Source organism: Sminthopsis crassicaudata, chromosome 4, assembly GCF_048593235.1.
Source record: "Sminthopsis crassicaudata isolate SCR6 chromosome 4, ASM4859323v1, whole genome shotgun sequence".
In the NCBI taxonomy this organism is placed as follows: domain Eukaryota; kingdom Metazoa; phylum Chordata; class Mammalia; order Dasyuromorphia; family Dasyuridae; genus Sminthopsis; species Sminthopsis crassicaudata.
Window position 1 is genome coordinate 347,930,537 of NC_133620.1, and position 14,967 is coordinate 347,945,503.

Genomic DNA, 14,967 nt, shown 5'->3' on the forward strand with positions numbered 1-14,967 from the left:
AAAGTGTGACTTTGAGCATATCATGTAACTCTGTCTACCTCAGTTTTCTAATCTGTAAAATGAACTAGAGAAGGAAATGGCAATTCACTCCAGTACCTTTGTCAAGAAAACCCCAAATGGGATCATGAAGAGACAGACGAATGAAAAATAACTGAATTCCTATAAAAATGAGCATTTTCTTTAAAGGTACTATGGGAAACATGGTTGTGAATCACAAAGCAGGAGAAAACGATGAATTTTCATTTATACCAATGCAGGAAATCATTGGTACAAAGAAGAAAGGAAGAAAGGTAGGAAGGAAGCAAGGAAGGAAGAAAGGAAGGAAGGAAAGAAGGAAGGAACGACCCAAAAGTGATTAAATCATTTGTCAGGGTCATCTGGCTAAATAGTGGCAGAATTGGAATTAGAATTTAGATCTCTTGATCCCCAAATCCAGGGTTCTTTCCATTATGTCCAGCTGCCTTCTGGATCAAAACTCAAAGAATCAGGCTGGTATGAAAATTCAGTTGCTTCAACAGACTTTGAAATATGGCCAAGACTTAAAGGATCAGATAGCATAATTTAGGAATTAAAGTATGAATGAAGCATCAGAAGTCCTGGTTCTAGTCTTGGCTTTGCCACTTAAGAGCTTTGTGATCCCAATTAAGTTACTTAGTCTCCCTAAAACTCAGGCTCCTCATCAGTAAAATGGGAGCAATAATATTATCTAACCTGCTTTCCTCATAGAATTGCTCTGAGACTCAAATGAGACAAATGAAAGTACTTTAAAATTTATAAAATGCACTTTTAAATAATACAAATGTAGATTATTATTCTTATTTGTAAGGTTTTGGGTCAAAGCCATTGGGAAGAGTTAAAGGTCAGGTAATATACAAAGAGCAAGAATAAGCAATAGGTCAGGAGTTAGATGATCAAAGAAATAGCAAGAGTAATCAAATGTTGAGAGTAGAGAGAATTTTGTCAGGAGATGAAGTGACACAGAAAATTAGGTAAGTGAACATATGTGAAATTCCAGCAACAAAAATACCTTGATAACTTGAGGCAGAATGTTGCCTCAGCTCAGAAATTTTTCATTGATTCCCATGAATGAATGAATGAGTGAAAAAAATAGTTATCAAGTGTTTATGTTATGCAAAGCTAAGACTCTAACATGTGCTAAGACAGTTACTGTCCCCAAGAATCTCACCTTCTACTGGATGATCCAACACATGTGGAAGATTTCAGCCACAAGTCAAATAGAAAGATCTCATAGTCCTTTCAGGGGCAGCAGCAAAGCAGATGGTAAGGCCATTTCCACTGATGAAATCTTATCAGTTTCTGATGTGGAGTCATTTCAAAATGCCAAGGAATTTTTTGGCAGAAACTGATGAACATATAAAGTAGGAGGTAGTGAGATTCAGAGCAGTGAATGGAGCACCATTCCTGAAACCAGGAAGATCTGAGTTTAAATGGGGACTCAGACACTAGCTGTGTGACCCTGGGCAAGTCACTTAACCATGTTTGCCTCAGTTTCCTCATCTATCAAATGAGCTGGAAAAGGAAATGGCAAAAACACTCCAGTATTGTGGCCAAGAAAATCCCAAATGGTGTCATGAAGACAAGACTAAACAACAACAAGCAAAGTGTAGGAAAAAAATATGCTGGCTCTGAAGTCACAGGACCTATGTGTACTTTGGACAAGTTATTTAAAATTCCTAGAGTTCAATTTCTTCTTCTATAAAATGTCAGGATTAGATAACATCTGAGACACCTTCCAGCTGTTGATAGTAGGTTCATAGTGGTAGTAGTCATCCTAATCATCATTATAGATAATGTTTATTTAGTAGTACTTACTATACATTAAACACTATGCTAAGCACTTTACTAATGTTATTTCATTTTAGCCTCACAACAACTCTGGAATTTTTACAGATGAGAAAATTGAGACACACAGAATTTAAGTGACTTGCTCAGGATCACATAGTTAATAAGTGTCTGAGGTTAGGTTTGAATTTAGGTCTTCTTGTTTCCAGGCCAGGAACTCTATCCATCACACCACCCAGCTGATCCTGTATTACATAAAATACTTATGTTACCTTAGCAATGTGTAGATACCTCTCCCTAGGTTATAGGTCACAATTCTGCTATGCCTTCTCATTCTGTATGATTGCTATCTATATCCATCCAGGAATGCTCTATATAAAACCCATTTAACATTCTGGAAGCCTTTCTTTGTTTTATCTTTTACATTTTCTAGATATCAGCATATCACTCAAGCATATCACCTGTTATCTTTCACTTTACATAACCAACCCATCTGTTTTTCTGATGATATCTTTCCTGGACATTATATAATCTATACCACTTCACTTCTTCACTTGTAAGTCTACTTACACCCTCCATATTTCTCACAGTTGCCCTTTGCGTCTCTTGCATTGGATTTTCTGCAGATTTGTGGTACTTAGCCCTGTAGCATCACTAGGCGAATAGGCTAGAGCTAGGAAATGGACCTGTGATATCACTAGTGTAAGAAATACCAAATGAGGAAACTCCCTTCTCTGTAACTTGTGATCTTAGTGAATTGCCTAGAGCAATGAAAGTTTTAAATAATTTGTTCAGGGTCACAAATTATGATGTTAAAAAGATGAGTTTTTCATTCAATGAATAGCTTGAATCAATGAAAACATTAAACACAATTTAGTATGATTGCTTCCTATTCAATTTTAGATTCATAACAGACAGAAAGACAAACTTATAATCATCCACTTTGTTCTTTCAGTATTCATGGCTGGATTGACTTCCTTTGAACAACTATGTATTTCCTTGAGGAGGCTTTATAATGTTTTGTGGCTTAATGTACTGCAGCCAATGGCATCATATTTAGAGAGCCTTACAATCAATCAGTAGAAGCATATGTGACCTTAAAGCCTTTCTACAAATAAATTTTAAAATAATAAATAAATAAAATAATTTTACACATGTTTTAAATCTTCTGAGATAACTACAAAGAGATGAAATGCTGGAAATGACAGCATCTATTCAAGGCAAGCAAAGCAAAAAACAGAGATGCCTTTTTTCTTGGCTAAAATGTTTGCCAATACAATAAAGTATGTCCTATGAGGAACAGAATTACTCCTGTCCACAAATGACATCAAATATGTGAATAGGTAAAAAAATATATATATATATGTATATATACATATATCACTGTATTTTTTATTCTTCCACATCATTTAAAAAAAAAGGAATCAATTTGATAGAGAATATTCATTCCCATCCCTGAAGAGCAACCCTATTTTGAACAGGATGCATCAGGCAGGAAGGACACTAGGACCAAGTATTGCAAAGTTGCTAATGCCTACATTAAAGAAAAGACAGGCCCCACAGATTCCTTGGGCTCATCTGAGAGACCCCAGCACAGAAAGCTGAATGTTACTTAATTTATCTACCAAGGAAGAGAGGAGCAGGACTGAGTCAACCCGGCCGGGAATTGAACCTATGGTTCCAGGAAGTCTAGATGCTTCAAACCTCATGTTTGTTTAGTCCATTAAGCCATCTCCTCCAAGAACCTAATGTAGTTGGAGTAGGCTTACATATCTCTAGTGGGGAGGTAGGGTTTTATTTTCACTTTGGGAATTTCAAATCCATAATAGGGAGAGATACAGATATAACTTACCTGCAGAAGTGCCTATAGGAAAATGCACAGAGAAGTATGTAAACATGCATGTCATTTTTCTGATTTACTGATAGGAAAAAAATCACAGAGGAAAGAGAGTCTATAAATGCATTTGCCTAATGGGGGCTCCCTTCCCTACTTACTGTTGTACCCCTAAACCCATCATCAGGAAAGAATAGATTACAAGTATCCAGAGAGGATCTGAGTAGGTACTACAGATTCCACACATCTGTTTGTTTTGGGGACAGTGGGGGGGACATCCTGCACCATTACGGTCTGTCAGCCTCAGAGAATGTTTACTAATAAGCCTAGCCATTAAGGTAGGTCAGTGATGGATGGTCTGTGTCCCCCCTGGCCTGGCCTGGCATGTGCAGCAGTACTCACTGACCAGCAGCAGCTGCTGTGCTGGCTGCCTTGTTAAGGGTCTCTCTCAGTGACATCAGCTATACATCACCCGGTCTGACGCCTTTGATTATTTGGACAGCTCCTGGCATGATGAATCGTTAGGATTGATCTGTCTTTTCTCGAGTGTCCTAGCCAGTGTTCTTCAACCATCCCTCTCGGCTCCTCATTCTTAAGTCAACGATCCTTATTACCTTCCTTTCAGTTGCATGAGCCTTTTTGCCCTCTCCAAATTAAAGGACCACACATTTCAGCATTCAAAGTGAGAAGCTGGGATGGAGATGAAGGAAGACAAATGCATTGTAAGCTAGAACAGGCAGGTGAAGGGGAAATAGTGATCACTCTCCTACATCCCAAAAACAAGAAGCTTTTTCTATAGTCACTAAGGGATTGGTAGCTTTCATTATTGAGGTCATAGACCTGCTGTCTTCTACATATTCCATGCGGTGCAAATTAAATGTGGATGTTGTGGGTAACAAGAACAATTCTTTCTATTTATTTTTTAAACCTTCTTGAGGAGCACAAGACATTTTGTATGTGTTATCCTTGTGAAGGAGGTATACTTTGATTTTGCAAGTAATCCAGAGGAGATAAATTCTTTGCCCAAGTCTATACAGTAAATTCCTGCGATGAGTAGGAGGTTGAACTCAGTGATCTCAGAATGTCTCTCTCCTTTCTCATTTTTGTTCTCTTCTCATCTATACTTATAATTTCACTGGTTTAGGAATTTCTAGTGTGGAAATTCCCCCTTCTAATGCAGATTAGCAGCTCTAGTAGAACTTGAAGTGACTGAGAAATTTCTGGGCCATTGAGTGGCATGTCTATCAGTCATCCAGCTGGTACAAATCAGAAGGAGGACTTGAACTCTAAATTCAACCCTCTGTGTATCATTCTTCCTCCCACAAGATTATATTGGTATGGCAACCAAAAAAATAGCAGTTGAACATACTGAACGAGAGATGTCTCATTCCCCTAGTCCTCTAATCAACTTGGCTATTCATTTGTTCATACTTTCATTCATTAAATGAATGTTTATTAAATGCAACAAAAACTCCTTTGCCTGGAATTTGAAGCCCCTCATTGTCTGGCTGTGGTCTATCACTCTAAGATTATTTTATATGACTCCTCTTCATGTAGTCTTCATTACAAACTGGCCTGGTTTTCTATTATCTATACATAATATTCCATCTCTTTCTCAGTATATTTGCATAGGCTCTCATCCATACCAGGCGTCTCTATCTCACCCATATAGATTCCATAGCTTCCTTTACAGCTCAGTTGAAGTTCTGTCTCCTACAGAAAGCCTATCTTATTCCCCTCAATTGCCATTGTCTCTGAAAATTATTGGCTAGCATAGAAGTCCCAAAACATAGCTGCACTAAGTTTTTAGGACATCTTGAATTTTGCATTCAATTTAATGTATACAAATTCTTTCTTCCAATAGATTTTTAGTACTTAAACAGGAGAAGCTGTTTTAGTTCATGACTGACACACAGTAGGGTCTTAATGAATGTTTGTTGAATGTTTGTTGCCTGTGGTATGAATTGCATTGGGCCAAGAGCTGATTCTGTAGATCTTTTCTATAATGCAGCTGCTGGTTGGTTTTGTTCCAATTAACACTAGAAGTCAAAGCTGGGAGAAGGAAGAAAAAGAAACAGAAAGAAGAAATTTATTTGTATACCTCAGAGGAACTATATACCTACACCTAGCAGTTTAATTACTGTTTCCAGTTCACCATGAGAAAAACAAAGGCTGAAGACTTGCCAAGAATGACAACAGATTAAGAATGGGTAGAGCCTCCCTCCCCCGGATGCTGAGGACTCAGGAGAGTTTCTGTACTGTTTCCTCATCTGAAATACTTACATTGATGGGGCGTGAGGAGGCTCTGTGACATGCCTTCCAAGCAACAAAAGTTGGAGGAAAAAGAAATTATGTTGCAAGTTTCTGTCTTATTATCCTCAGTTGCTAGTATCTTGTAACTAAAGGATACCATTTTTGAAGTGCAACTAGACAAATCCACTCGTTTTGTATAACTAGTCATGAGAGTAACAAGTTCTCAGGAGAGTTCCATCAGAGAATTTTCATTTCATCCCATCTTAGAGAACAGCCTCGTATAGAGAATAGAGCACTGGACTATTGGAAAGTTCAAATCCTAATTGCAACTCTTACTGGCTTATGCCATGAGCAAGTCATTTAAACTCCTCACACCTCAGTTTTCTCATTTTTGAACAAGGGCGTTATAAAATCTAGAGCCTCAGTAATTGGCATCAGGAAGACCTTCAAATCCTGCTTCAGATTTTTAACTAGTAGTAAGATCCTAAGCAAGTTACTTAACCATTCAGTGCTTTAGTTTACTCATTTATAAAATGGAGACAGTAATAACATCCATTTCCCAAGGTTGCAGTGAGGAACAACTAAGTTTTAACATATGTAAAGCACTTCGCACCCTGTAATAACATATAAATACTAGGTATTATTATTTTATTTTCATCTACCTTTTTGAGGCTCAGTTGAGATATTATATATAAAATTCCAGAGCTCTATACAAATATTATCATAATTATTAATTTATTGATCATATCCTCATTATAATCATGTCACATCTAAATGAATGGAGACAGTAATAATAATGATAATAATAGTAATAACTAGCATTTGTATAGCACTTGAAGACTTACAAAATCCTTTACAAACATTATCTAATTTAATCTTCACAACAGCTCTGGGAGATGAGGGCTATTGTTATCCTCATTTTACAGATGAGGAAAGTGAGGCAAACAGTAGTTAAGTGACTTGTCCAGGTGATATAATTAGTAAGTCTCTAAAACTAGATTTGTACTTAGGTCATCCCAATTTCAGATCAAACATTCTTTGTCATTATGAAAACTCATAATTATCCTTGGCCCTTGAAATACTAAACCTGGAGAATCTGCAGTCTTTTGATATTACGTAGTGCTATTCTCCATAGCTTACAAAGTACAAACAAGGGGAAAATATTTTTTTGTTTTTGTGTCCACAAATGAAAATAAATTTTGTATTGAGATAAAAATAAATATGGGGGAAATGTGGTTTTGCCCTTTATGCACCTTTAAGTCACAAACCTTAAACATTTAAACTAAAACTTTAATACCTACTATTATTATTAAAGTCTCACCACCTACCCTTAGCAAAGACAGCCAATTGGCATAGTGATTAGAGCACTAGCCCAAGAATCAGGAAAGCCTGAGTTCAAATGCATCCCCAAACATTATGTGAACTTGAGCAGATAACTTAAATTATGCCTCAGTTTCCTCAACTGTAAAAAGATAGTAATAATCACCTATTTCATAGAATCAAATAAAGTCATATCTGTTAAGTGCTTAACCCCTGGCACATGTTCTTCAGGGTGGTTTTTTTTTCATTGATGTCCAATCCTTCATGACCCCATTTGAGGTTTTCTTGGCAAAGATACCAGAGAGGTTTGACATTTCACATTGTTCACCTCGTCATTTGGGCATTTAACATATGATGATGATGATGATGATGATGTTATTCTTAATAATGGTGATTATTACTGATGATCCCTTACTGCTAATTCTTAGCTACTTCCTCCAGCCAAAAGCACTTTGTATTTATAAGTTAAAAATTGGCAGTCTGCATGGGTGGCAGAAACTATTTCATCCAATGAAGTTACTACTCCAATTCTTATTTTATTTTACTTTTTAAATTTTTTCTGAGGCAATTGGGGTGATGTGACTTGTCTGGGGTCACCCAGCTAGGGAGTATTAAGTGTCTGAGGTCGCATTTGAACTCAGCTCCTCCTGACTTCAGGGCCTGCATTCTATCCACTATACCATCTAGCTGCTTCTCCAATTCTTATTGATCAGAGAATAAGCTTCTTGAAGTCAGGGACTGTTTTTGTGTCCTCATCACCTAACCAAATTTCTAGTACAAAATCAGCACTCCATGAATGCTTGATTGATGGTGATAGATATATTGTATAGCGTATCTTGCATAAGACAGAATTTGTTTCCTTTGCTTACTAGATTGTAAGCCTCCAGATGACCATCTTTTGCCTTTTTTGCTTTTTTTCTATATCTTTTAGCTCTTAGCAAAATATTTAATAAATACTTATTGGAGGGAGGAAGAGAAGGAAAAAGAAAGTGCTCTGACTGATGAGCTGACAGTGGACCTAGGAGGTCTTTGGATTAGCATCTTCATTTACAGAGGACCAGTAGTCACAGGACATATATTTGATTATTGTTGCAAGAATTACATGTAGGTCTCCAGTACTCAACCAGACAACAGCTTAATGGGCACCTAATTTGGCTTCCAGCATGGACTAGGTGCCAAAAGGAGGCTACACCCCAGAGTAGGGATGCCTTCAAGAGAACAACAAAAATGGAACTTGGGGGAGCATTCTAAAAGAGAAGGGACTAGACAGGCAGGTTAGAGAATTACTATGTAGCAGAATTCCAAGCACCTGCCTGCCTCCCCTGTGGCATCAGGCCAGAAAACCACTTTGGCCAAGTTTTAAAACTGAGACTAGGAGGACCTTAAATGTCCAAGTCATTTCCTTCTTATACTACAGAAGAGTCTAAAAGCAAAGCCTGCTTCTGACTCCTGAACCTTCAGGACTGTAACTCAGTTACCATTTATTAATAAGCAAGTATCAGCAATTTTTAGAATGCCAATATTCCCTGAACCACAAGAGAATTGGTCTAAAAACCTAGTAGCACTTTAAAACTCAAGGCCTTGGCTTTAAAATAATATCATCTCCAAGGTGAAGTCATTGAGTGCCTTTAAAAATCTTCTCTTGAAAGCTCTCCTTTTTTTTTCAGCTGTTTTTCTATAAGCATCTTAAATATGTTATTTTTCAAAAGAGAAAGTACTTTCTATTATGTATTTATGTACATATATAGACACTTATTTTAAAGGAGAGCCACTACTAGAAAATATACATATATTTCCTTTAAATGTGTATTTTAAAGGGAAATCATTACTAGAGGGCAGATTTATATGTGTGCAATATATGTATTGTGTATATATATATAATAAATATATAGTCACTACTAAAAAGTATAGTTTTATTTGTATATATTAATATTTATGTATATATATATATATATATATATATACTCACTAGTATTATTGTAAAGAGGGACCACTACTAGAGGGTACATTTATGTGTGTGCAATATATGTATATGTACATATAGCAAATATGTAGTCACTACTAGAAGGTATACTTATATTTTATGTAAATATATGTAAATATACCTTCTAGTAGTTATTCCCTTTTAAAAGTATGTATATATACTTATGTTTATAAATATGTGATATGATAAATTTACAAATGCACATATTTATGTTCATTTGTTTCAATTGTGCCCAACTCTTCCTGGCCCAATTGGGGTTTTCTTGACAAAGATTGCTGAAATGGTTTGTAATTCATTTTACAAATGAGACAGACACAGGTCACATAGCTAGTTGAGTGTCTGGGGCCAGATTTGACTCCAAGCCTCAAATTCTTTCCACTGCACTATGTAACTATAGATAGATAGACAGACAACAGACATATACACACATACCTACATTATATATATATATGTATGTATGTATGTATATATATCTATATGTATGTATATGTTACATATATTTATCACCTGTCAGATGCAAAAGGTTCAGCATAATGAATATTTCTTGGGTATGATTTTATTTAGACCTAAAATTTTATTTTATTTTATAATAGCTTTTTAAAAATCTTTCCAAATATATGAAAAAATAGTTTTCAACATTCATTTTTGCAAAATCTTGTGTTTCAAATTTTTCTCCCTTCTTCCCCTTCCCCAGACAGCAAGCAATCCAATATAGGTTAAAAATGTGCAATTCTTCTAAACATATTTCCATATTTGTCATGCTGCACATGAAAAAAATCAGATCAAAAGGGGGGAAAGGAAAAAAAAAACAAGCCAACAGCAATAACAAAAACAAAAGGTGAAAATACTAGTTTTGATCCATACTCAATCTCCATAGTTCTCTCCCTGGATGCAGATGGCTCTTTCCATCACAAATCTATTGAAATTGCTTTAAATCACCTCATTGTTGAAAAGAGCCAAGTCTATCACAGTTAATCATAGTACAAATTTTAAATAGAAAATAACTAGTAGGAAAAAAACATCTGAAAATCTTGCCAGGTGGTAGCTAAAAATAAGGTTTGTATGCATGGATTTAGATCATTTCTCTGTAAATGAGAGTGATAAGATTTCTACTACTAACCTCAATCCAATTAACATTTATTAATTGCCATTATGTGCAAAACACTGTCCTAGGCTCTGGAGATACAGAAATAAAAATGACAGGCCTGGCCCTCACCTACTACAGTGAAAAACAGCATATATCTAGATGACTAAATACAAAACAGATTCCTAATACTTTGACAGGGGCAAAGAGAGCCCTGATACATGAGGAGATGAGGGAAGACTGCATGTGGTGGATACCAGTCAAGCTGGACCCTGAAGGGAGACAGGGATCCCAAGAGACAGAAGTGAGGGTTTTATGGTTCCTTAAGGTTGACAAAATCTGTCTTCATAGGGTGGTTGAGGAAAAAGTGTTTTATAAGCTTTAAAGCAAAAATGTGTGGCTGTTATTACCCCTTTTTCAGGTCTCAAAATAATTTGGAAATTTTTTTCCAGTCTTCCCCTACAATTTCAGAACCTCATAAATATTTTATTAAGATTCATCATTCCTGTTTTTTAGTCAGTGGACAAGCCTTGCATCCTCCCATTACCACTCTTCTTGTGACTTCTCATAAGACAAGCTTGTCCTGGTATTCGCCTTAGTAAAGTTCCCCAAGGCCCCCTCTTCAGTATCCCCCTATGTCTCCAAACCCTGTAGACCTACTGGAACAACTTAATTACTAAGCCAGTGTTCAGCATACCCTGCCACTAATTCTAGAGACATTTCTGGCACAGTTTATATTCCACAGTTGGCTGGGTTTATTATAATAATAATTCTCCATATTTACACACCATCTTTCACTGAAGGATCTCTGTGCAATTTACAGATGTTAATTCATTAGGCCTTTTCCCCTCCCCCACCATCATGAGAGGTAGGTAGGGAACAAATAGGATTTAACCCCTCTCCCCCCATATCCTCACTTAGATGAACTGAAATACTCGAGATGAGACTTGGTGGATAATCATCCAATAATAAGCATTTATTAAGTGTCTGTTATGTGCCAGTGTGCCAAGCATTGTGAATATAAGGAAAGGCAAAGAAAAACCCAGTTCCTATTCTCAAGGAGCTCAAATCAAATAAGTGAGACAGTGTGGAAACAACTTCATAAAAACAAGATATATACAGGATAAATCAGAGATTAAGGGATTCCATAACTAGATAGAAGTTGGGCCTAGAATCAAGAAGACCCAAATTTAAATCCAGCTTCAAGCTTTTACAAGCTGTGTGACTTTGTGCAAGTTATTTAACCTGCCTACCAAAGTTTTCTCATCCATAAATTGAGTATAATAGAATCTACCATCACAGGGTTTTGAGGATTAAATAAGATTGAAAAGTGCTTTGCAAAGATGAAAATGATATGCAGTGGTACTTTGGCAATCATCGGCTATGAAACTTGTTGAATTCAGCATTCAATACATTTCAATGAGAAAAAAAAAAAATGTTTCAATGGTTACTCAGTACTCATTGCACTTGGTTGTTGTTTTGGTTGAGCAATAGGAATGTGAGATTGGCCAGGAGTATTGCCCAGCTCCTGAAACACTTCTTTTGCCCCTGATCATGGAGAGCTCCTTCCAAGAGAGGGCTGTGCTGTGCAGGACTGTCAGTTTGGAGCCCATAATGCTGAGGCTGTATGTGAACCTGCTTGGAAGTTCCTGCAGCATATCATGTCCTGACTCCTAAAATAGCAGTACTGGAAGCGGCAGGAAGTGACTGTGCTCAGCAGAAGGAAAAGCACCAGGAAAAGCTCAAGCAGCAGTGGCACAAGCCCAGGTATAGAAAAGGACCCAGGACTCCTTGTAGTCCTGAGCCCTAAACTAAGGAGGGCATAGGGCCATAGCTTCTGCCTCATCATCTATGCCTCCCTTCTCCACCAAAGGAAGCATGCATGGTGTGGGGTTAGGGAGAGTATATAAAGGTCAGAGTTCCTTTCAGAAAATGAGTTGGGTCAAGAGCAGAGCTGGGCTAGCTTCTTGCCATACTGGAGATGTACTCCTTTTGGGAAAAATTCATTCAGTACTGCTCATTTTCGCCATTCATCATGCCTTTGGAACCAATTAATAATGAAAACCAAGGTATCACTGTATAAATATTATTGTTCAGTAGTTTCAGTGATGTCCAATTCTTCCTGACCCCATTTGGGCTATTTTTGGTAAAAATACTGGAATGATTTGCCATTTCCTTTTCCAGGTCATTTTAAGAAACTGAGGTAAACAGGGTTAAATGACTTACCCAGAGTTTCACAGCTAGTAAGCATCTGAAACTGGATTTGAACTTGCATCTTCTTTACTTCAAGCATGGCTTTCTATCCAGACTGCATCACCTAGCTGCCCCCTATATAAATATTAGCTATTATTCTTCTCTATTAGTTTCCAATTTCTTTCTCTGAAAAATGAGGGGGCTGATTCAGAGGGTCCCTAAATTCTGTGATTCCTTCTAAAGTGAGGTGTCCTATTTGTAAGACCTCTGCAGAGAAAGCGTATTCTCTAAGCACGGAGTAGACTATGTGTTGACATCCATGCCAGGCTTTTTGCAGACCATCTACCAAAGCTGCAAGGGGCTTCAAGAGATTATCTGGTTCAGTCTCCATGCCAGATGGTTGGTTATCTCATCTTTTCTTAAAGATATGTAGCAATGTTTATTTCCCCCAAAGCTCGTTCCAGTGTTATATTACCCTGGTGATCCAAAAGTTCTTCCTGCTGTTCAATTGGAATGGCTCTTGATGTGATTTAAACTCTTTCTCCTTGATTGGATTTCTGTGAACATTAGGAACTGCTGGTCAGCTCCTGCCTCTGAAAAACACTTTAGCCCAGGGTTCTGAACCTTTTATGTGCCATGGATCCCCTGGGCAGTCTGGTGAAACTGATAGACCCCCTTCTCAAAAGAATATTTTTAAAAGCATAAAATGAAATGCACAGGATTGCAAAGAAAGACCATTATATTGAAGTAAAGTTGTAATTTTCTCCCAGCCAAGTTCTCAATGAACCCCCGAAATCTGTCCACAGACCCTAGTTTAAGAACTACTATTTGAGCATTGTACACTGTGCTTTCCTTAGTGGAATCAGCCAAGTCACTCCCTTATATCTAGCTTCATGGGCCCTGACAAGGCTCTTGGGGCAGTCGCCTGTTATCAAATCTGGCCTCAGACACTTACTAATCCTATGACCTAAACAAGTCACTTAACCTTTACCTTAGTTTCTTCATCTGTAAAATGCAGATAATGATAGCATCTACCTTCCCCAGGTGATTGTGAAGATCAAATGAGTTAATTATTGCTTAGTACAGTACCTGGCACACAGTAAAGCACTATATAAACGTTAGCTATTATTAATTGGGCCCTGCTGGCCTAGTCTCCAAGAAACCAGAGTTCTTTTTTCCATGATGATGAGAGGAAGACTTTAGTGGAAGCTACTGTGCTAGCAAAATAAAGCATATTTGCACCCAAAATCTGTAATCCAATGACTTTCCAGAAATGGTGAGGATTAAAGGAATTTGGGGCAACTAATTGGCATAGTGGATAGAGTGCCAGCCTAGAGTCAGGAAGACTTTTTCTTTCTGATATCAGACACTTAGCTGTGTGACCCTGGGTAAATCATTTAACCCTGTTGCCTCAGTTTCTTCAATTGTAAAATTAGCTGGAGAAGGAAATAGCAAACCACTCAAGTGTCTTTGCCAACAAGACCCCAATTGGAGTCATGAAGATTTGGATGTGCCATTGAAAATGGCAACAAAAGGAATTGAGCTTTCTTAGACAGAAGCAGAAAAGGATAAGGGAATGATATTTCTATTTTCACTAATTCCTAATGGAAACTTAGTATCTCCCTTAATTATTCAAAAATTTGAGAAGGGATCCAGATTTTATCAGACTTTCACAAAAGTGTCCAGAATTCCCAGACTTATTGGACTTTGATATTCTTTGTAGTTTGAGTCCTTGATCCTATGAAAGTAACAGCCTTAATTATTCTTCCATTGCTTGGTACCATTACTCGAATCCAATTCATAGAGCTGTATGAATCAAACCAGATAACATATGTAAAGTACTTTGTAAATCTTAAAGCAACCCCTCTAAATGCTAGCTCTCATCATTATCCTCATTATTCATTTCACTGGTGGTGACACAGAATCTAAAAAACGTGATAGGGAGCACTGGACACTATTTCCAGGAGTCAAATAAATGAATTGTTGTGAAACAGATGGGAAAAGAGTGTTCTTTTTCTTCTGTGCTGGGCCCTCTCCAGGACCACAGGACCAGGAGGTTTCACTGGGAGGAACAAAGTGGTAGCAGTCACCCTCATTTGCATGGCTTTGAACTGTTATCTGGGGCTCCTACAGAGTTCTGTTGGAACAGACTGTGAGATCCCACGTGGGTCCTGATAACCTTTCCTTGTTCTTTAAGGACCCACTCAGAGTTCTGAAGGGCTGTAGCAAAGGCTTAGAAAAGCAGGGCACGACTTTATAGCTGCATAATGGACACCTCATCAATAATAATTCAGAGGTGGGGGGAAACAACTTTAAATAACTTAAGCAATAGCTTAGAAACCCACAAAAGCATGGAAATTTAGAATGAGAAACCAAGATCCCTACTGTGTCTGCTATACTGTATAGAAAACTTTGTCAGACAATAATTTTCAATATCATTTCTATTATTTCTATTGTAATATCTCTATTATAAAATATTCTATATAATGAATATTC

The 14,967-nt window shown here is 37.3% G+C and overlaps 1 protein-coding gene across 1 annotated transcript in view; it reads left to right on the forward strand.

Moving 5' to 3' along the window:
• Positions 1-14,967, forward strand: part of SKAP1 (src kinase associated phosphoprotein 1) — a 380,445-nt gene that overhangs the window by 229,255 nt on the left and 136,223 nt on the right. The gene's annotated exons all lie outside the window — the stretch shown is intronic.